Source organism: Littorina saxatilis, linkage group LG5, assembly GCF_037325665.1.
Source record: "Littorina saxatilis isolate snail1 linkage group LG5, US_GU_Lsax_2.0, whole genome shotgun sequence".
NCBI lineage: Eukaryota > Metazoa > Mollusca > Gastropoda > Littorinimorpha > Littorinidae > Littorina > Littorina saxatilis.
In genome coordinates this window covers 28,530,474-28,552,828 of record NC_090249.1, presented here as the reverse complement: position 1 = coordinate 28,552,828, position 22,355 = coordinate 28,530,474, and the positions used below count along the sequence as shown (strand labels likewise).

The 22,355-nt window shown below is 41.5% G+C and overlaps 2 protein-coding genes across 3 annotated transcripts in view; both read left to right on the top strand.

Annotated features, from left to right (window-relative positions):
• LOC138966786 (pre-mRNA-splicing factor 38A-like) overlaps positions 1–22,355 on the top strand; it is a 325,120-nt gene that overhangs the window by 239,424 nt on the left and 63,341 nt on the right. The gene's annotated exons all lie outside the window — the stretch shown is intronic.
• Positions 2,500–22,355, top strand: part of LOC138966791 (uncharacterized) — an 82,757-nt gene continuing 62,901 nt past the window's right edge. The window contains exon 1 of one of the 2 annotated variants that reach the window (XM_070339131.1): positions 2,500–2,806. The gene's annotated coding sequence lies outside the window, so the exon portion shown is untranslated. The remainder of the gene's footprint in view (positions 2,807–22,355) is intronic. The other variant, XM_070339134.1, reaches the window with a different exon arrangement.

Below are 22,355 nucleotides of genomic sequence, written 5' to 3'. Positions count from 1 at the left end.
ACATGCAATACAGCTGGTGAGGATTTCAAGTCTCAGGAATTCACAGAGCTAAGCACAAGACAGCGACAAAAATAACAAGTCGCGTAAGGCGAAATTACTACATTTAGTCAAGCTGTGGAACTCACAGAATAAAACTGAACGCACTGCCTTTTTTTTTTACAATGACCGTAGTCCGCCGCTCGTGCAAAACGCAGTGAAACCGACGAGCCTGTTTAGCGCGGTAGTGGTTTCGCTGTGCTGCAAAACACGCTTTTCTGTACCTCTCTTCGTTTTAACTTTCTGAGTGTGTTTTTAATCCAAACATATATCTATGTTTTTGGAATCAGGAACCAACAAGGAATAAGATGAAATTGTTTTTAAATCGATTTCGGAAACTTAATTTTGATCATAATTTTTATATTTTTAATTTTCAGAGCTTGTTTTTAATCCAAATATAACATATTTATATGTTTTTGGAATCAGAAATTAATGAAGAATAAGATGAACGTAAATTGGGATTGTTTTATAAAAAAAAAATAGTAATTACAATTTTCAGATTTTTAATGACCAAAGTCATTTATTAATTTTTAAGCCACCAAGCTGAAATGCAATACCAAAGTCCGGCCTTCGTCGAAGATTGCTTTACAAAAATTTCAATCAATTTGATTGAAAAATGAGGGTGTGACAGTGCCGCCTCAACTTTTACAAAACGCCGGATATGACGTCATCAAAGACATTTATCGAAAAAATGAAAACAAAAGTATGGGGATATCATACCCAGGAACTCTCATGTAAAATTTCATAAAGACAGGTCCAGTAGTTTACTCTGAATCTCTTTACACACACACACACACACACACACACACACACACACACACACACACACACACACACACACACACACACACACACATACACCACGACCCTCGTCTCGATTCCCCCTCTAAGTTTTAACATAGTGGGGGAATCGAGACGAGGGTCGTGGTGTGTGTGTGTGTGTGTGTGTGTGTGTGTGTGTGTGTGTGTGTGTGTGTGTCTGTGTGTCTGTGTGTCTGTGTGTAGAGCCTCTTTTTGTAAAAGTTGAGGCGGCACTGTCACACCCTCATTTTTCAATCAAATTGATTGAAATTTTGGCCAAGCAATCTTCGACGAAGGCCGGACTTTGGTATTGCATTTCAGCTTGGTGGCTTAAAAAATAATTAATGAATTTGGTCATTAAAAATCGGAAACTTGTCATTAAATTGTTTTTTTAAACGATCCAAAAACAATTTCATCTTATTTTTCGTCATTTTCTGATTCCAAAAACATATACATATGTTATATTTGGATTACAAACAAGCTCTGAAAATTAAAAATATGAAAATTGTGATTAAAGGCACAGTGCAGCTCACAGCCTTCGTTTTGCGTTTTTGTTGCAGCTGAGTGCATTTACAGTTCAAAAATCCTCCTATGGTAGTAAAACAAACCCAAAACTACCCAACGACGACATTTGTGAAGCTCGATAGTTTCTTGTTCACGCGAGTGCATAAATTAACCTAGTTATTACGTGGTGTTTGGTCGGAGTTCGATTCAACTGAGTGATTCCGGCCTCCATTTTGTTTTACACAAACTCATGATGACGTCTGACATAGTTTGCTAGTGACTGTCTTTTTGTGCATGATGTGGTGATCTACCTGATCTAAATTTAGATCCAAAAATAGGTCAAGACCAGCCGGGTCCGAGTACGAAATTAATTCGTAAAAAAATCGCAGTTCTTGACTCTTTGGGTGCAAGTCAATGAAACTTGGTAGTTCTTCTAACGGATAGCTGCCTGAGGTGTGACTAAAAGCCCCAGGGGCTCCGGGCACCTGGATTTGACAAGTTCAGTACCTTTAAAATTAATTGTCCGAAATCGATGTAGAAACAATTTCATCTTATTCCTTGTCGGTCCCTGATTCTAAAAACATATTATATAGATATGATATGTTTGGATTAAAAACAAACTCAGTACGCTAAAAAGAATAGAGATACTAGAAAAGCGTGTTATCCTGCTCAGCGCGACCATTACCGCACTATTCTGGCTTGTCGATTTCACTGCCTTTGCCACGAGCGGTGGACTGACGAAACTACGAGTATGCGGTCTTGCTAAAAAAAAAAAATACAGTGCGTTCAGTTTTATTCTGTGAGTTCGACAGCTTGACTAAATGTTGTTATTTCGCCTTACGCGACTTGTTAATCATCTAATGACGGTGTGCACTGATATTTTTTGGCATCTCATAACTGACAGAGATACGTGTATGATTCCAACAGCTGAATCACTCTCTCTCTCTGACAAAGTAACAGCCGGAACAATCTGGCGGCATTTCTACACCTTGATCACCCTTCCGACATCAATAATATCAGACTGGTCTCGGCAGCTTGCATAATTATATCATTATTATATGACCTTGACCGCTTTGTGAGCTAGCAATAACGGCATGCCTAGACTGCAAGCGAGCACTGGAGTTGATCGATTTTTTCTGACACAGCAGTCTCGGTTCAGTATTCTATCCATTGTGTGAGCACACATTGTGTTGCACATTTCTGGCACCAGTGAAAGAATACCGTTCTGCATGCATATTTATAGAGCTGTCAAAGCCTGTTTATTGAGAGTGTTCACTGGGGACTGTCATATTTATGAGGAATCGCTGGCTTTTCGCCAAAGCGGTTCTTGCAGAACATCTGCGCTTTAGTGTACAGCGTTGGGAATCCGTTCGATTTCTGCTGTGCCACACACTCTTAGCTGATTGTGGATTGACGGAAACGTTCATGTGCTGAATATTCCTGCATCCAGCCGGATTTTTCAAAGGTAAGTTAGTGGAATCGAGTATAGCTGACCACAGGGGCGGAGCAGTTAAGCCTGAAGGGAGGGGGGTTACAGGGAGGGGGTTACAACCTGGGATCCAGGGGTAACGCCCCTGAAGCTGAAGCTGAAGAACTTTAGCTATTTTGTAAACAATTTGTGGCTTATCCTTGATATTAAACATGATCAACGGGTGTCAGCGGCCACACATTATTACGGATAGTTTTGAGGCCCCCATTCATACGGATAGTTTTGAGGTTGACCATGGGCAGCGCCATTTTGTTGTGAAATACGTCATCAGTTTGTGTACACAGGAAGTTGTGACATCCGTCACCCTATGGGAGGGGTGAAGGCAACATTGTTCATCAGTGGAAAGTTGTGAAATCCGTCACCCTATGGGAGGGGTGAAGGCAAAATTGGTCATCACTGAGTTTGTGTAACACAGGAAGTTGTGAATATTGTTCAACAAAAACACCATAGGTCGAACTGTGCAGGGTCAACCGCAACAAACTCAAACCATTCATACTTTGCTGTATTTGAGTGACTTATATACCGACATTTGTATTTCTTATTTTCAGCACAGGTGTAGGAAAAAATCATGAACCAAAATGTTATTTATTTTCTAATTTAACATTTGTTTTACAAATGTGACCATGGTCTTTCAAACATACAGTGACATTAAACATTGTTATGTTAAAATAAAGAAAAAAGAAAAAAGCTTTTGTGCACAAATCAAAAAATACATTGTACATTTTACCTACAGGCCAAACCGTGAGTGTCTGTGGCAAAGCCCGACCCAGGAAATTGCACTGATTTTATTTTTAGATTAGTGGCAGATTGTCAAGAACAGGCGCTTGCATTTGGATGTGTCCAATGATAGTAGGTTTGGTTGTGATCAATCAGAATAATGTAGGAATAAAAATGTATGACAGTTTGGTATGATGACATGTAATTCACATATGCTGAAATATAATATTATACATCATGTAATATTATTATGGCTGTTGCCATGACCATGAAGCCCAACAAAGGTTTAATGTTATGTAATTCAAAATACCAAAATCAAGCACCTATTAATCTCGTCTATGCGCGTGAAGATTGAGGCCTTCGTAAACGTTCAACGTTGGCCAATAATAATTTTAACAATGTTGTGTCGTTTTTGGCTCACGTAAGTGTAGCCTATGCGATCGTCATTTTTGTCTGTCTGTGCGTGCGTGCGTGCGTGCGTGCGTGCGTGCGTGCGTGCGTGCGTGCGTATGTATGTATGTATGTATGTATGTATGTATGTATGTATGTATGTATGTATGTCTGTGGTAGAAACTTTAACATTTGACTAAGTTAAGGTCAATGCTTGTTGAACGAGCAGGCACTTTGACTGGCTGACATTTGCTGGCAAAAACATACCCAATAAACATGCCAGAACTGGGCCATTGCTGGCGTTTTGATGGCAATGCCAGTTGCCAGAACTACTGCCATCAAAGGCCCACTTATGGCCCAATGCTGGCATATTACCCGTATGCACATTGGCAAATTGATGGGCCATCACTGGCAAGCCAGCACTTTGCCAGCAAAAACCCATCATTTATTTGCTGGCTTTTTGATGGCTTGCCATCATTTTGCCAGAATTTTGCCAGCAAAAACCCATCATTTATTTGATGGCTTTTTGATGGCTTGCCATCATTTTGCCATCATTTTGCCAGAATTTTGCCAGCAAAAACCCATCATTTATTTGATGGCTTTTTGATGGCTTGCCATCATTTTGCCATCATTTTGCCAGAATTTTGCCAGCAAAAACCCATCATTTATTTGATGGCTTATTGATGGCTTGCCATCAAAAACCCAGCATTTTGCCAGCATTTCGCCAGCATTTTGCCAGCATTTTGCAGGTTTTTAGTTCCATATAAAAAAAAACTTTTTTCCATATATTTTCCGTTAATGGCCCTTTACCTGCTGAAATTACCGGGCCAGTTGTGGCCCGGCAAAATGCCATATTTCTGTCTTTACCATTGCCAGCAAAATGCCAATAAGTTGCAGGAAATATACCAATACCACTGATTCGGATAGAATGACGGCTCTGTTCATGTACTCGATCTGCACAGTCTTGTTAGCCCATAGATGGTTGTTAGAAGTCTATAAATATGCTTTGTTTTGTCATTTTTTACTGTGAATGTAATAACAATAACAAAACACAGCACATCAATGGACTTTTCAACCCATGCTGGCGGCAAGACGTGCGCAAATAAAGCAAAGGGCAATGCTGTCAAGCTGTACATTAGCAATATGCATATGCGTAATTATCAAATTCATCAGTAAAATGCAATTGAAATGCTAATCACATTTGTCGTGTAACTTATCTGGCAAGTAAAGGCAGTGGTTTTGACAGAATATCGTCATCAACGCAGTTATAGCGGGCACAACAACAATACAGTAATATATATTAAAAACAAAACAAATGTAAAGCTTCCAAACAGCAACAACTCATTACCGAAACATTACAGAAACGTACGCTTTGTTTTCAGTTGCTCACTGTTTTATTTTATTTGTACAGCGTTCTAAATTTCACACTCGAGACATGATGACCAAAGGCAGGAATGTTTCTTGTTCACTTCCCAGTAAACCTCCGTAGGATTGTCTTGATTCTGTCATTTCTCTGTTCGCATCCGCAACGTTGAGATAACGCTTCTTTTCTTTGTCCTGACGTCGTAGCCTACGGTAAGCCATTGAAACTCTCAAGTCCTCCTGCCGTTCACCTCTTGAAACATGAAAGCAAACGAGTTTTGTTGGTTTTAATTCATTATTCCATATCACACACACACACACACACACACACACACACACACACACACACACACACACACACACACACACACACACACACACACACACACACACAACCAAACAACCAAACAAACGCAAGCATACACGCAGGCATGCAAGCAAACAGCACACGCACGCACGCACGCGCGCGCGCTCACACACACACACGCGCACACACACACGCGCACACACACACGCGCGCACACACACACACACACACACACACACACACACACACACACACACACACACACACAACCGCGCGCGCGGGCGCACACACACACACACACACACACACACACACACACACACAACCGCGCGCGCGGGCGCACACACACACACACACACACGCGCGCGCGCGCGCGCAGATTCTTTCTTACAGAGAGGACGACTTCTTAAAGTCTATTATATTTTGCGAACTGACTCAAACGTCCAGCAGAAGAAAGTTGAAAAAAAGACCGACAACGGAGGAAAAGAACAAGAAGATACTAGATCTAACGCCGTTGCGACGACCTGCTCACACAACTGTTTGTGAAACTCACCACGCTTGCTTCTAGCCGGAGGAGATCGGACGCGTACTGAAATCGAAGAAGGTGCTTTGGAAATTCCTTGAAGTTGAATGCAAAACAAATAACCGGACATCTGCAGAACCACCGCGGGCCGGATTTAGTTGACAATGCGTCATCATCACGAGTGACGTCAAGATATTTCGACATTTGTTTGTACATTACGTCACTCCAAGTGAGAAAGTCATACCGCTGTGCTGTCGCAGATCTTCTTGCCAGCAATAATCCAGCATTGGCCCACTGCTGGCGTGCCAGCAAAAACCCACCTATAATTGCCAGCAAATCGCCACCTATGGCCCAATGCTGGCAAACAAGCACTGGGCCATCAATGGCGTGCCAACAGTGGGCCAATTAAGGCATTTTACTGGCCGACAATATTACTGGAATGCCAGAGATGGGCCAGTGATGGCAAGCCATAACTGGGCCTTTGTTGGCAAACCATAATTGGCCCAGTGTTGGTTTTTTTATGGCCAGCTTTACCAAACTTGCCAGCAAAAAGCCAGCAGTGGCCCAGTTCTGGCATGTTTATTGGGATAGCTTCCAAAAAGAAGCAGCGTCTAAGTTTTTCACATTTTTGCATTTTGCATTTAAAGATATACTGTCTAAGCCGCCATTTTGGAGAGTTTTCTGGCGAATTTGACCGATTTGAAGAATTTGGGGAATCTAGTGTACCTTAATTAAGACGCATGGCCCGGTTTGCTCAATAAAGCACCACAAGTATGCTAAATAATTAAATCAAAGTGAGTAAATTAGCATCTCGACGTTGCACGCTCTTAATATGCTTTGGAGCTTAAAAACTGGCCGTCAGAGATTGGGTTTCGTCGCCAGCGCGTGTCGTTATCATGACGACTCAAAACAATGGCGGATGGCCGCTGAGAACAAGCCTGCAAGTTTCTGTAAGAAATTGACTCCATGGAGGTGGTTCAGAAAGCACCTGACTGACTCGGAACGACAAATAATCACGAGAAAGGCGTCTTCGACGCACGAAAGGCAAAGAAATCATCGGCAAGCAGTCGGAAAGTTGGATTCAACTGAGTGTTACCGTTGTGTGCGCCATCCGTGACGCAGTTCTATCCTGCTGGATTTATGTAAGTAGAGCAAGTGTTGTCGTGCATACTTTGGACAGTCCTAGACAAGTTTTGCTGCCGTTATGTCTGTGTGTCTGCTGGTGTGTAGTGCGAATGAAGGATCCCTCAAGCGAGCGTGTCAGTTTTCCTGTCTTTGTTTGAACACGGACACAGTGTATGTGTGTGTGTGTGTGTGTGTGTGTGTGTGCCGCCACGGTGTGTGTGTGTGTGTGTGTGTGTGTGTGCACGTGCACGGTATAGGAGACAGAGACAGAGACTGACAGAGGAAACTGATATTTTAACCCTTTATGGGCTGCTTTTTCTTTGCAATCTTTGGAGGTTGTGCTACAGAAAGTGTTATTTATAACTGACATTTTATATTGTCAGTGGTACGAGTTTTTCTGTGCCTATCTGTGTCTGGTTTTAATGTTGTGATTTTGAAGGAAGAACTATCGGTAAAGCTTTGTGAAAGGGTAACTTTTTAATGAAGACCACATTCTTCCTCAGTGTTCATTGAAGCAAACACTAAATGTGGCAGAATGTCATTCATCCTTTCTTTTTTGACTGCCATTGAAGTATTTCTGTGCATGTTGAAAGCTTCATGTTCAGAACTGATGTTGCTGTAGAACTTTGTGTAATTGGCCAGCCTTTGGTTTACACTGAGTAGTTTATATGTTGCTATAATTACTATATACACATTTTCTGAAATTTTCAGGGAAAAATCACCCGGACATCAAACATTCTTGCAATGTGTGACAATGAGGGCATAAGATATATCGGACAAAAAGATCATTAAGGTGAGTTTAAATGTTTATAATTCTGGTGCAAGTCAAGCTTATTTTTTTTTTTATCTTGAGCAACTACCCTATCTCTGTCTGTCTCAGGCTGTGCGCCCGACAGAAAAGTTGTCAGGAACCGATTCCTTGAGTGTCGCCCATTGTTCACCATTTCTGGTTCACTTGAACTGCAGGCATGCAGAGGGGAATTGTTGAGTGATTAAGAGTTATGGATTCTTTAAAAAGGTGTACGTTTGAGATAAATGTACTGTCAAAGTTTGGAAACTGGTTTTTTTGGCATACATTTTTAGATAAATTTACTGTCAAAGTTTGGAAACTGGGTTTTTTTTCATGGTGATAAAAAACTCCAGCATGTGTTAGTTAGTTAGTTAGTTAGTTGTTGCTTTTTGGGTCCAGCGGACCATATAGGCCAAATCAGGACCCCACAAGTTTAACATTACACATATTTAAATTAAACCAATTTTACTAAACAAAATACAGCATGTGTGTTCAATTTCTAAAGATGCATTATTACTACAGTGGCACCCCCCTTTTAAGACCTCAAAACATCTGAGAAAATCGGGTCTTAAAAAGGAAGGAGTCTTAAGATGTGGGTAATTTTACAGACGTTATTTCTCTAGAAGTCATGAATTTTTGTGTGGAGCTATTTAAGAACACACAACTGCAAAATATTTTCTAGCCGCAGTGGTGCAGCATCATTAACGTCAGATTAACGCCACATGCTCAACACATCTTATTACAAAGTTCGTTTGTATGCAAGTATAAAACGCGAAAATTGGACTTCTGCTCGGAGGGATAATTGGAACTGGTCCAATAAATCCGACGCATTAAAACATCATTAGTGAAAGTCGGACCAGTTATTTTACAATGTCCAAATTGTCCGATGTGGTGGTAAAATAGAACTTTCACAATGGAAATTTTTTTTTTTTTCCTGCTTTGGAATATTTTAGTTTTTAGTTCTTGTGGGTGCGTGCGAGTTTGGCAACCATCAGGCTCAAGTAAAGTAATATAAGGCCCGGCGCTCACCCATGTAACTTCAGCAGGACAGACGACGCACTGCAGATTATAGAGGTAATGATGCGTGCGTGCTACGTGTGCCTGAGTTCGCACACACAGCGTCAATGCCGCGCGTGCCATTGATATTTTAGCGAGAAAAACAAGGGAGCTAAATTCCGAGTTGACATTAAAATGTGCAAGTTCTCTCCCTTAAAAGCACAGTAAGCCTCCCGTAAACCATCACAGATACTGTTAGGCTTTTACACACAGTACAAACACCCTTTCATTTAAACACTCACCGCTTGAGAACATCCTATGGGTGCCCTCCGTAGAGAGCGAGCAATTTTAAAAGAATTTATTTTTGCGTGGTTTATCTTACCCCTGAGCCATCGTGAACCCGTGTGATCCAGTTTCCCTTTTTCACAATGTTTTGGTTTGTTTGCTTAACGCCCAGCCGACCACGAAGGGCCATATCAGGGCGGTGCTGCTTTGACATTTAACGTGCGCCACACACAAGACAGAAGTCGCAGCACAGGCTTCATGTCTCACCCAGTCACATTATTCTGACACCGGACCAACGAGTCCTAGCACTAACCCCATAATGCCAGACGCCAGGCGGAGCAGCCACTAGATTGCCAATGTTAAAGTCTTAGGTATGACCCGGCCGGGGTTCGAACCCACGACCTCCCGATCACGGGGCGGACGCCTTACCACTAGGCCAACCGTGCCGGTTTTTCACAATGTACGGTCGTCAGTTTGTAATTCGCTGTGAGCTTATCTGCAATAGCACGTTATTATGTACCTCTGACTATGCACGAAACAAACGGCTGTGGTTCACAAGAACTCCAGCGATGGCTTTTGACTGTTCAGAGGAACTGGCGATAGGCATAAACCGTCGTCTGCTACGAGAACCACGACCTTGCGTGACCGGCCCTGCTTCCGGGCGTTTCTTTTTTCAAACTTTCAAAACTTCGAATTGTACTGATCTTGTCTTGATGAAAAAATTTTTTTTTATGATTTAAGAATGTTTGTGTAACAAGCTGTCAATTTATTATTTAGATTTTAAAAGTTAGGTCTGGCGCCAAAACCCACCACGGTCCGATTGTGTGAGCAGACAATCCGCAAAATTAATTCTTTGAAATTTGCTCGCTCTTTACGTAGGGCACCTAGGATGTTCCCGTTCGGTGAGCGTTCAAATGGAAGGGTGTTTGTACTGTGTGTAAAAGCCTGACAGTATCTGTGATGGTTTGCGGGAGGCTTACTGTGCCTTTAAAGTGCGCGATACAAACACTTTTTATTTATTTTCTATTTTGTTAAAGTTAAATTGAGCATTACCACCAAGCATTTTGACATAATTCGGATTTTTTTTCTTTAAAAAAGTGATTGCAATTTTTGGAAACAGTAACCTTTCTACTCTCAGAGACAATTTGAATTATTGTCCTTGTAGTGTTTGTTTAAAATGTATAAGTTGTTCTATGGGGTAGGTGTAGAGAAATTCAAAACAAATAAAGAATAAATGTGTCACATTAATATTGATTCATATCCATAGCATGTGTCAAAACTGTTTTGTACTGTTCAAAGTTATTAAAAAAAGATATATATATTAACAAAATCTGAAAACGCTGAATTTGAACCATGGACCTCCGGGTTTGAAGTGCAACGTCTTATCCATTACACCTACGATACAACTGAAGAAAATTAACAATTGAAGAGATATAAAGTAGAACGCATCGATGCGATCTCACAGCGATTGAAATCTTTGGTGACCTGTATCTGCTATTTGTACTAAAAATGACTGTGTTTAAAACGTAACGATGGCCTGACTATGCATGATATGAACACACGCGCAACACATGGGAAGCATTAATTTTATTGATAAATGGCCGTCTACAAGCGTTGACAAAATGTGACATGAAGAGACACGAATTCCTCTTTGACAAAAGAGCAGATTGTCCCCCTTGAAATACATCGCCCTGATTGGTTGGTTGCCCGCTGCAATGACCCTGCACGCGTCAAAAATAGGAATGATTGTAGTCTTCGGCAGCACAGCGGCGTCACCGATTTCTTTTTTTTCCACAGCCTGCTACACCTTGCGTGAAAAAAAAACCCATGCCAAGTTCTCGTCATAATCCCTGTCGCAGCATGCAGCGCCGCTGACCGTGGCTCTGCGCAGGTGTATTTTGCCCTTAACAAATATTGTGTCCTTATCAGTACTGCAACCCATATAATTGATTGGGCAATTTACTTAGGTGGGTCAACTTTGCCTCTTTACCCTACTGTCCTTGCGCCGCTTGTGAAAGTTACAACGAAACTGCGGCTCTGTTTGTTAATTGTGTACTGTCCCACACTCACATGGGCGGGGTCAGAGGAGTCAAACGTAATTTCCGGTTACGACATGAAGCACGATAATCCAAGTTTCGTACTGAATAGCCAAATGTTCGCCTGTACTGACACAGAGACCAGAATCATTATACTTGAAATGTCATCATATAAATCATTATACTTGGAATATAGTAGGTCATATGCCAGAATCAGCAATAAAGTCAGTGTGTCGATCAATTCAGTTGAAAATTGTCGAGTGGGTCATACTGTCATCCAGTCACACTCAAAAATCCAGTGGACTACTGACTTTGGTACAGAGTTGATCAGTTCAGAATCAGGACAAAGTAACTACGGTAGGCGTCGTTGAATCTGTCCATCACTGAGAGTAAGTGGGTCTTTCTGTCATCCTCTCTTGAGGGGTCAGTCGTCACGATAAACACATCCAGTTGATAACTTTGCTAAACAGAGACGATCAGTTCAGAATCAGTGGGCTAGTCATATGATCAAATCATCATAACATCCGTGGTCCCCTATAATGACTAAGTGGGTCAGTTTATCATCCACTTTTCAGGGGTACGTCAGTCGGTCAAACTCACAAATCAAATGGATTCAGTAGGGAAACCCGGACTTGTATCAGTACTCGAAACTGCTTCAGTCGTCTAGGGTGACAGCACACTCGAGCCCACGGAGCAGTAGTGGAATTAAAATCTCAACAGATGTGTTGAACCGGCTTAAAACGAGTGAAGTCTGCTGTAATGAGAAAACTATCAAACGAGTAATAAATTATATTTATACTAAATAACACTTAAACTAGTACTTTTTCGCAACCAAGCACACTCACACACACGCACTCATAGAAGGATACAACACACTAACTCACACCCACACACACACGCACACACTCACACACACACACACACACACCCATACACCCATACAGACCCACACACACACACACACACACACACACCATCACAACCACAACCATAAAATTCATGTGACAAGAAGTTCCTTTTGGGTGTCAAAAACCGAAGGCAAGTTTTTTAATTTCATAGGGACAAAAATCACATATTATTTAAGAACACTTGGGGTTTAACAAATTTAAAACTAGCACCCAATAGAAAGGGGCGAACTTTGAGCTCCTACCAACCCAAAAGAACGTGGACGGGAGTTTACTTGGGCAAGGCCCTACAAAAAGTTACTCTGTAAAAATCTAAGGTGAGTTGAGGGATCTGGTCTAGGTAAGTAAGATAGGCAGCACTCTGCCAGTCACCCATGGCTTTAATAATCTCGCCTGGGACCCCACAAGAAAGTGCCCAGGTGGCACCACCCCGCCTGAAACTATGGCTAGTCACATCAGAACGCCCCTCCATGACGCACTTGAGGCGTTTTGCAAAGGCCTGAGCAGAGAGGGGGAAGGCCTGGGACTTGGCTCCAACAGACCCCACTTTCCGAAACATACTGACAACAGCCGCAACAGGACACAGGGGGTGGGGATCGAGGGCTGGCAGGGTTATTTTTTGCGCTCGTTCTTTGAACTGGTTGTTTTTTGACCAGCAAACTAACACAGACAGAGACAAGGGGTCACGGTTTACAAGAAAACATTCTCTGGTGAGCTGCTTGCCAGCATCAAAACGAGCTCCATCACCGAACAAGTTCGATTTCCGAAGAAAACCAAAAAACATCACTACACATGCGGCCCAGAACACACAGTCTGCTAGAGTTTCTAACCGAAGTTTTTTCTTGATTTCTAACAGAAGTTGCGGCGTGACTGGGGCTTTCCTAGTGACGTCACATCCTTTTTGGCGCTCGATTCCTTTCAGGGTTGATTTCACAAACCACGAGTCTTTGAAAGGATGATCTAGGCCACTTTCTAGGTGCATTATTCGAATAATGTTAATATACTGTTTCACAGAGGAAGGCTTGAGCCTTCGGGTTAAATACGTGGCATAGAGGGCTACAGTTCTCTCAGTCACCGGCACAGGGGGGATGCTCATCCTATTGCAAAAATCCATATAGGATTTTAAGTGAGTTTTATATGTCTTCACAGTATTGTCAGCAAAAGTACTGCTTCTAAACCCGGCGAGTTCCCTGTTTAGTTCTTCTTCAAACGCCTTTGCCTCTCCTGCACAAGAAACAACAAGTCGCGTAAGGCGAAAATACAATATTTAGTCAAGTAGCTGTCGAACTCACAGAATGAAACTGAACGCAATGCAACGCAGCAAGACCGTATACTCGTAGCATCGTCAGTCCACCGCTCATGGCAAAGGCAGTGAAATTGACAAGAAGAGCGGGGTAGTAGTTGCGCTAAGAAGGATAGCACGCTTTTCTGTACCTCTCTTCGTTTTAACTTTCTGAGCGTGTTTTTAATCCAAACATATCATATCTATATGTTTTTGGAATCAGGAACCGACAAGGAATAAGATGAAACTGTTTTTAAATTGATTTGGACAATTTAATTTTGATAATAATTTTTATATATTTAATTTTCAGAGCTTGTTTTTAATCCGAATATAACATATTTATATGTTTTTGGAATCAGCAAATGATGGAGAATAAGATAAACGTAAATTTGGATCGTTTTATAAATGTTTATTTTTTTTTACAATTTTCAGATTTTTAATGACCAAAGTCATTAATTAATTTTTAAGCCACCAAGCTGAAATGCAATACCGAAGTCCGGGCTTCGTCGAAGATTACTTGACCAAAATTTGAACCAATTTGGTTGAAAAATGAGGGCGTGACAGTGCCGCCTCAACTTTCACGAAAAGCCGGATATGACGTCATCAAAGACATTTATCAAAAAAATGAAAAAAACCGTTCGGGGATTTCATACCCAGGAACTCTCATGTCAAATTTCATAAAGATCGGTCCAGTAGTTTAGTCTGAATCGCTCTACACACACACACACACACACACACACAGACACACAGACACACACACGCACATACACCACGACCCTCGTTTCGATTCCCCCTCGATGTTAAAATATTTAGTCAAAACTTGACTAAATATAAAAAGGAATCTTTTGACATATGTTTGCTTAAGTCAGAACTGACACATTCAGCCCTATGCGACCAGTTTCTTAGCAACACACACAATTTCTCCCAGTTTCCTGCCTCATGAAGCCTGGAAATAGTGTCTGGAAGAGTGTTCACCAAACCCGGTACATGTATGGCTCTGACTGAAAAATTATGCTTCGTACTGAGCCAGAACAGTTTCCTCAATAAACAGTTCATGTATGGGTTTCTACTTCTCCCTTTGTTAATGATTGCTTTGGTTACACTGTTGTCTGTGTGCACTATCACAACGCTGTTTGTCCAAGTCTGCGCCCATCTTTCAATGCCTTTTATTGTGGCGCATAGCTCTTTATAGTTGATGTGAAGCTCGCTGGCGGCCGGTGTGTCCACGTGAAACACCGAGTATTGCCAGTCCCCTCTGCAAAACACACCACACGCTTTTCCACACGCATCGACATGCACATGATGAGTTTCGCCTCTGTTGTAATAAATTACACCATTAAATGTGCACAGGTAAGCCAACCACCACTGCACATCTTTATGAAACTCGCTGCTGAGTTTTGTTATATTTAGTCAAGTTTTGACTAAATATTTTAACATCGAGGGGGAATCGAAACGAGGGTCGTGGTGTATGTGCGTGCGTGTGTGCGTGCGTGTGTGTGTGTGTGTGTGTGTGTGTGTGTGTGTGTGTGTGTGTGTGTGTAGAGCGATTCAGACTAAACTACTGGACCGATCTTTATGAAATTTGACATGAGAGTTCTTGGGTATGAAATCCCCGAACGTTTTTTTCATTTTTTTGATAAATGTCTTTGATGACGTCATATCCGGCTTTTCGTGAAAGTTGAGGCGGCACTGTCACGCCCTCATTTTTCAACCAAATTGGTTCAAATTTTGGTCAAGTAATCTTCGACAAAGCCCGGGGTTCGGTATTGCATTTCAGCTTGGTGGCTTAAAAATTAATTAATGACTTTGGTCATTAAAAATCGGAAAATTGTAAAAAAAAAATAAACATTTATAAAACGATCCAAATTTACGTTTATCTTATTCTCCATCATTTGCTGATTCCAAAAACATATAAATATGTTATATTCGGATTAAAAACAAGCTCTGAAAATTAAATATATAAAAATTATTATCAAAATTAAATTGTCCAAATCAATTTAAAAACACTTTCATCTTATTCCTTGTCGGTTCCTGATTCCAAAAACATATAGATATGATATGTTTGGATTAAAAACACGCTCAGAAAGTTAAAACAAAGAGATGTACAGAAAAGCGTGCTATCCTTCTTAGCGCAACTACTACCCCGCTCTTCTTGTCAATTTCACTGCCTTTGCCATGAGCGGTGGACTGACGATGCTACGAGTAAAATGGCATTGCGTTCAGTTTCATTCTGTGAGTTCGACAGCTACTTGACTAAATATTGTATTTTCGCCTTACGCGACTTGTTTGTTGATGTGAAGCTCGCTGGCGGCCGGTGTGTCCACGTGAAACACCGAGTATTGGCAGTCCCCTCTGCAAAACACACCACACGCTTTTCCACACGCATCGACATGCACATGATGAGTTTCGCCTCTGTTGTAATAAATTACACCATTAAATGTGCACAGGTAAGCCAACCACCACTGCACATCTTTATGAAACTCGCTGCTGAGTTTTGTTTTGTGATTCTGCTGCCGCAGGGGCTTTATAGCGTCCAGGATGCGCCGCAAGAAAAATTTGCCTCCGCGGATACCCTGGCAAGCCCAGTTTAAGAGTCCAGCCAAGCGCTGCAATTGCTGCTTACTTGCACGTTTCTTCTTTGAAAATTCATCGAGCTGCTGATGAACCTTTGCCAACTTTTGCTCTCCCAATGACAGAGTGCAATCACGTGTGTCTATCTCTATACCTAGGAATATAATGCGCTGAGTGGGTCCAACAACCTTGTTCCAGCTGATATGAAAACCAAATAATCTCCGAACGAGATTTATCAGGCAATGCAAAGCGTTATAATTGCACTCTTCTCGAGTCGGTGCAATCAGCAGAAAATCATCAATGTAAACAACCACACCCTTTATGCCACGGCGTCGTAAACATCTGCCTATTGCTTGAGAGAGTCTATGAAAATGACTTGGTGCTTTTGAGGCCCCAAAGGGGAGCCTTGTATCAAATAAATAGGTCGGTGCTCTTTCTCCTTTAAAGCGCCACTTCAGTCCTGTAACTCTGTAATCATAGATCTCCATGCACTGGTACAGATCTGTAGGCAGATTTAAGGTCCAACTTCGCCATCCAGTACCCCGGTTTTGCCAAAGAGCATGCGTCCTCAATTGTCTGAAAATGCTCATGTTGCACTGAGGCATAGTCATTCATAGCACAACCCATAGGACGACTACCGTCGTGAATGAGACGAATGTCACCGTCGTCTTTTTTAATGGCTGCTAAAGGACTAACAATGGCAGGGCCGGACCCAGGGGGGGGGGGGGGGGGGGGGTTCCAGGGGTTCCGGAACCCCACCCCTGGAAAAAGCATGTACCTTGCTTTGACTTTTACTAGTTTTAGCACCAAAACAATGCTGCTCTTAACCCTCAAAACAAGGCCCAGAATGCACCAGATTGCACAGATTTTAACCGTTTTTCAAAAATTTTCACTTCGCTGATTTGCCAACCAAAAAAAGGAGGAACCCCCCCCCCCCTCCCTTACAACTCATTTGGTCCGGCCCTGAATGGTAGGTTTTTCTGAGGCCAAAACATAATTCCCTGCCGCAATTTGCTTCAAAAGTTCTTTTTCTACTGCATCGATATCTCAAAGGAAAGGTCAAAGGGCATATGTATCACCGCGTGTCGACTGCTGGTAGTAGTAGATAAATACTTTTAGATAATAGACTTCTGGCATCGCCCAAACTAGGCAACTCTGGCGCGTTCCTATGCCAAAAAGCATGATGATGCAAGCATTGGAACAAGCCAATACTGAGAGTGCAATGATACTCACTCCGGCACTGACGTTTTTTGCACCATTTCGCGTGAATCCGGGCTGTGTACTCTGCACTAGTCTCTTATTCGGGCTATGGGTTACGTCCTTTCAGGCACGCCACTTGCAAGCTGCTTCTGAGAAAATGATAAAGTTGTTGTGAGAGAACTAGATGACATGGACTTCTCCTAGCGGTTTCATCTATTGGCTATGCCGCTAACTGTCCCGCGCCGGCTAGCTTGTTCAAAAGTCACGTTGCGGTGAAACTGATTATCCCTGTCAGTAAAACAAAGCTGCTCAGTCACTATGGAATTCTTCCAGACAACTAATGCAGGTAGTTGCGAAGCATGTGTGTACAGGGGCGGATCACATCATTTTTAAGGTGGGGTTTCCACATTTCTTTTTGGGACAATTCGATCCCCCCCCCCCCCCCCCCCGGAAATTGTTAATAAAAACAAGGAAAATGGAACAATCTGGTGCAATCTGAGCCAAGAATCTTCCCCCTAATACACCTTCCAAAAAGTAAATTTAATAAAACAAATTTGGATAAAAACAACGAAAATAGACCGATCTGGTGCAACCTAAGCCAGCAAATTACCCAACTGTTTAGAAGACAAAGGTCGGCTCTTAGGGGATTCCCCCCGGAAAATGTTGATACAAATCAAAGAAAATGGAGCAATCTGGTGCGATCTGAGCCATCAGGTTTTCTTTATTTTCAAATTTATTTATTTCTTCTTTTTCTCTTTTTTTCTCTCTTTTTTTTCTCTTTTTTATATTTAGTCAAGTTTTGACTAAATATTTTAACATCGAGGGGGAATCGAAACGAGGGTCGTGGTGTATGTGCGTCTGTCTGTGTGTGTGTGTGTGTGTGTAGAGCGATTCAGACTAAACTACTGGACCGATCTTTATGAAATTTGACATGAGAGTTCCTGGGTATGAAATCCCCGAACGTTTTTTTCATTTTTTTGATAAATGTCTTTGATGACGTCATATCCGGCTTTTCGTGAAAGTTGAGGCGGCACTGTCACGCCCTCATTTTTCAACCAAATTGGTTGAAATTTTCGTCAAGTACTCTTCGACGAAGCCCGGGGTTCGGTATTGCATTTCAGCTTGGTGGCTTAAAAATTAATTAATGACTTTGGTCATTAAAAATCTGAAAATTGTAAAAAAAAATAAAAATTTATAAAACGATCCAAATTTACGTTTATCTTATTCTCCATCATTTGCTGATTCCAAAAACATATAAATATGTTATATTCGGATTAAAAACAAGCTCTGAAAATTAAATATATAAAAATTATTATCAAATTTTTTTTTTCGAAATCAATTTAAAAACACTTTCATCTTATTCCTTGTCGGTTCCTGATTCCAAAAATATATAGATATGATATGTTTGGATTAAAAACACGCTCAGAAAGTTAAAACGAAGAGAGGTACAGAAAAGCGTGCTATCCTTCTCAGCGCAACGAATACCCCGCTCTTCTTGTCAATTCCACGTGCACTGCCTTTGCCACGGGCGGAGTGACGATGCTACGAGTATACGGTCTTGCTGCGTTGCGTTGCGTTCAGTTTCATTCTGTGAGTTCGACAGCTACTTGACTAAATATTGTATTTTCGCCTTACGCGACTTGTTTTATATTTAGTCAAGTTTTGACTAAATATTTTAACATCGAGGGGGAATCGAAACGAGGGTATGGTGTATGTGCGTCTGTCTGTGTGTGTGTGTGTGTGTGTAGAGCGATTCAGACTAAACTACTGGACCGATCTTTACGAAATTTGACATGAGAGTTCCTGGGTATGAAATGCCCGAACGTTTTTTTCATTTTTTTGATAAATGTCTTTGATGACGTCATATCCGGCTTTTCGTGAAAGTTGAGGCGGCACTGTCACGCCCTCATTTTTCAACCAAATTGGTTGAAATTTTGGTCAAGTAATCTTCGACGAAGCCCGGGGTTTGGTATTGCATTTCAGCTTGGTGGCTTAAAAATTAATTAATGACTTTGGTCATTAAAAATCGGAAAATTGTAAAAAAAAATAAAAATTTATAAAACGATCCAAATTTACGTTTATCTTAATCTCCATCATTTTCTGATTCCAAAAACATATAAATATGTTATATTCGGATTCAAAACAAGCTCTGAAAATTAAATATATAAAAATTATTATCAAAATTAAATTGTCCAAATCAATTTAAAAACACTTTCATCTTATTCCTTGTCGGTTCCTGATTCCAAAAACATATAGATATGATATGTTTGGATTAAAAACACGCTCAGAAAGTTAAAACAAAGAGAGGTACAGAAAAGCGTGCTATCCTTCTTAGCGCAACTACTACCCCGCTCTTCTTGTCAATTTCACTGCCTTTGCCATGAGCGGTGGACTGACGATGCTACGAGTATACGGTCTTGCTGAAAAATGGCAGCTACTTGACTAAATATTGTATTTTCGCCTTACGCGACTTGTTTTAGGCTATGGGGGATTTCTGACTGAATTACCGTGACCGTGACCTCATTTCTGCAGTTTGCTTTTCAAAACTACCTGAATAGGTAGCTGCGTTTGTCATGTCAAGCGGCAGTTTCCACTGCATTTCATATGGCAAAATTGTGTAATGGAATATTGCAATTTCAGGAGAGAAAAAAAAACAAAGAAAGAGAAAAACATGTTTATGTTCCATCCTGAACTCAAATCAAAATGAGTTCGGCTCATTCTCTCCCTGACAGGATGCCTTGAGTTTGCAAGGAAACAGATTTTTTTTTTTTTTACATATTTAGAGCTTTTTATAATGTATTATTAATATAAGCAGATTCGCGATCGTCGATAATGATTTTTCATGGTGTTTTGTAATTTTTAAATTACAAAAGGAATTGATATGTAAGACAGTTTCAAGCGAGCTATTTTTCGCGGCTGTATTTACTGTGCAAACAACTCTAAATATGGCAAAAGTGTCACGTGATAATCAACCGTTTGGTTTCGGCGCTAACTGGAGCAGACGATTTTTTCTGTAACCAGTTGACAGTGATGAAACCATATATTACGGTCTCCTTCCGGCAGCAGTCCCAAAATTTCGATTTGTTTTGACCTTAGAACGATGTCTTTATCATAACTGTGAAGAACAGAACGGAGATCACTGTCGAAGTCGGCCAATCTGCAATCATTTTCGTCTCGCGAACACTGATCTCAAATTTAGATTTGTTTGTTTGTTTGTTCGCTTAACGCCCAGCCGACCACGAAGGGCCATATCAGGGCGGTGCTGCTTTGACATATAACGTGCGCCACACACAAGACAGAAGTCGCAGCACAGGCTTCATGTCTCACCCAGTCACATTATTCTGACACCGGACCAACCAGTCCTAGCACTAACCCCATAATGCCAGACGCCAGGCGGAGCAGCCACTAGATTGCCAATTTTAAAGTCTTAGGTATGACCCGGCCGGGGTTCGAACCCACGACCTCCCGATCACGGGGCGGACGCCTTACCACTAGGCCAACCGTGCCGGTCAAATTTAGATCAGTGATCGCGAAAACCATATGGGAGATAACTCTGTATTTTTGTTTTGATAGATTCGCGTAGGACTGTAGCGTCCGGTCAGGGAGAGAATGAGCCGAACTCATTTTGACCTGAGTTCAGGATGGTATATGTTCCTGCTTTTTTTGTAAGCTTGCACAAACGGCCATTTGTTTAGTTGTTCTAGGGCCATGAGCCCCAGTACTACGGTGGCGTTGGCTCACATGTATGTATAGCTGAAAGCTTATGGGTGTCGGCAGGCGTTTGCGCATGCGCTTATGTCGGCCTTCTTTTTTTTTGGATCCCCGGACATGATAATGCTTTATGATCGTGTATTTGTGCTATTCAAGGGCGCTTTATAAAATGCGATGGGTGACAAACGACAAATGTCCATGTAAATAAAATTCAACCAGTTTTTATATTTTTATAATTTATTGCCTGTCAAGAGCGAAGGTTTGGTGGCCTAACGGTTTAGGCGATGCGCTGCGAACATTGTAGTCCGGGGTTCAGGCTCCGCTTGCGGCGAGTATATTAGATTACATTTTTCTTGGTCTCCAATTTTTGTGAAATCCTTCTGGAGTGCAAGTGTCAGTTGACACATTTTTTAAGGTCGAATTAGTTTTTAATAATAATTTTTAGAGCGTGTGTTCTGCGCTTGTTCACACTTGTTCAAAATGCATACTCATGATACTGGGCAACTGAGCGACATCACTGACTTACACGACCGAGTTGCCTCCCCTCTTTTTGTGACTTCAAGCTTACGCTTGTAATCTATGAATTTAAAACACACACATACACACACAGACACACACACACACGACCAGCTGAGTGTCTCGGGACTGGGGTGGGCTGTGATTGACCGTTGACCTCACCCCGGCATTGAAACAACAGAAGTGGAGGGGGTTATGACAAAGCAACTCTCCCGCTGAGAGGGACAGTTAGACACCGACACTTGGTACCTTTTTGTATCAGTGAACGAGCGCGGGCAGCCTCTACTGGAAGCGCTCTGGAGATAATGATAGGGTTTACTCTGTCGAGTCTTCATATCGAACCATTATTCTTGCGTGCTCCGCCGCTGGTGTTATGCAATATGTCTAGGTTTCACAAGAATTCCTTGTTTTGGTCACCGACACACTGAACATTTCTGTACGCGAAGAACTGTCACCATTGCATTTATTTTGCTCTTTTTCTCATTTTGTTCATGTTGTTTGAACACCGTGTTAACTATTTACAGGAACGTCGTAACTTGTTACTAAAACTAAAAGTTCCGCAGCAGAATCGTCACTGCATATGACATTGTGTTATTTCTTGCAATGTTTTTTAATTGTTACTCGTTCTTCTCACTCTCTTCGTGTTGTTTTTACACTTTGCAAATAGTTGTGTTTGTGTGTGCTGTAAGTTCCTCACGAAACACATTTTCCGCCACTCTGCATTTGACATAATTTTAAAAATGTCGGGTCTTCTTTGTTTGAATTCTTCGCACTCTGTTCATATACATGTTACTCTGTATGTCTTCTTT